This window comes from Chiloscyllium plagiosum, unplaced genomic scaffold, assembly GCF_004010195.1.
Source record: "Chiloscyllium plagiosum isolate BGI_BamShark_2017 unplaced genomic scaffold, ASM401019v2 scaf_3505, whole genome shotgun sequence".
NCBI classification, from domain to species: Eukaryota; Metazoa; Chordata; class Chondrichthyes; order Orectolobiformes; family Hemiscylliidae; genus Chiloscyllium; species Chiloscyllium plagiosum.
The window spans coordinates 6,114-7,984 of record NW_025211514.1 but is presented as its reverse complement, the minus strand read 5'-3'; the positions used below and the strand labels follow the sequence as shown (position 1 = coordinate 7,984).

General features: G+C 51.9%; 1 non-coding gene across 1 annotated transcript; it reads right to left on the bottom strand.

Annotated features, from left to right (window-relative positions):
- Positions 1-211: 211 nt before the first annotated feature.
- LOC122547057 lies at positions 212-375 on the bottom strand. The gene has a single exon (XR_006310874.1). It is a non-coding gene; the product is annotated as a U1 spliceosomal RNA (small nuclear RNA).
- Positions 376-1,871: the final 1,496 nt, after the last annotated feature.

Below are 1,871 nucleotides of genomic sequence, written 5' to 3'. Positions count from 1 at the left end.
TGAAGTAGGAAGTGCAGCATGTACCTTACCAAATGATGGCAGGATGAAATAGGACGTGCAGCAAGTACCTTACCAAATGATGGCAGGGTGAAATAGGACGTGCAGCACGTACGTTGCGAACTTACTGAAGAGAGATGGGTGGTACATAAGGAAGGCGGAGTAAAGCCAAGCGAGCGCCCCCTATCGGATAATCTGACTTTTGTTTGTAGACCAGGGGAGAGCGCGAACGCAGTCCCCCACTACCACAAATTTTGCAGTCGAGTATCCCGCATTTGGGGACATCGCAGGCGTCAGCACACCCGAAGTGCAATGGGATAGCCTCGTCCTGGGAGAACCATCTTGGTGATCATGGTATCTCCCCTGCCAGGTAAGTATGCTCAATACTCTCACTCGCTCAAACCCAGCAACCGCCCCTACCCCTTACGCTCCGACTGACTGCGTTTTCGAAAATCGAACATTCACCTGCCTCAGGTTCCCTGTTCTGTAGAGACAGCGCCATTCCTCACCCGGATCAAAGAACATCCCGAAAGGCCCATGTTTTCCACTGAATACTGCCCTCGCCGGGCGAGGCAGCGCTAATTTGCATTTCTTCCAGAAAAGGGAGACGCTCCGCCCCCCAGCCGCCCCGCCCCCTTCTCCGCCCCGCCCCCTTCAGGAACAAAGCCCCAGTGATGTCCCAGGCACTTGTAGCTCTCTGCTCCCAGATACTGTCCACAGTGGGGAGGGCAACGCCAGTAAAAGCTATTTTTAAACTTTGCTGGTCAAACTTGAACGATATTTTGAAATCCCTTTCTTTCCCCTAATCCCTACAAATTGGACAAATCCCTGCTCATCCAGGGAGCAGGAGAATCGACATTTCGGGCATGAGCCCTTCTTCAGGAGCACTTCCCCTGCTCCCTGGATGCTGCCTGACCTGCTGTGTTTTTCCAGCAACGCATTTTCAGCTCCGATCTCCAGCATCTGCAGCCCTCACTTTCTCCACCTCCGAGTACTGTTGAGCAGCAACGGTTTGGTGTGAGAATGCAATTAGCATAAGTTAATAACTTGATGTTAATTGACATTCTATCTCGGGAAGACTGTTACAATGGACAGTGTCTGATATTGTAACTTGCCTGTTGACTGAGCAGACCCTGGGAGCTGAACTGTCTCGATAGCAGGTCCACTGAAACACAGATCCACTGACCCACCCGAAACCTTACAGCATTGTCCTGTCAACACCTATCCAATCCAATCCATCATGTTGAATGGCCTATATATCTGTCTGACTTGATCCAAGTGAATGCTGCAAACTTCCTGCCTTCGTACCGCAGTTCCCACTGTCCTATTAAAACCTGTCCCATATCATCGATCAGGTTAACAGGTCTGCGTCCCTGTTGGTCTGGCCCTGATCCATCTTCAGTTATCCAGTTTTTCCCAGCAGGCCGTACGATTGGCCAATGTTGCTTTCAGAATCCCAAAAGAGCTGTAATCGCTTTAAAAAGGGACAAGGTCGCAGACGATGACACGTCCCTCCCAGATCGTCCCAACGCCTCCTACTCTCGCTTTGAGCAGAATTTCGGCGGAGAGGTAACACCCAATTCCGACAAGTCCTGACCAACCTATCCCAACAGTCACTGCACCAGAGGTCAGATCAGTTTTCCTTCGTGTGAATCCAAGGAAAGTGATGGGACCAGACGGAGTGCCAGGCCGTGCACTCAGGGCACGCACAGACCAACTGGCAGAGGTCTTCTCAGACACCTTCAACCTCTCCCTGCAGCAGGCCCCTGTCCCGGCCTGTTCCAAGAGGGCCAACATCATCCCTGTGCCGAAGGAGACTCATGTCTCAATGACGACCGCCCAGTGACCCTAACTTCGGTGGACATGAAGTGCTT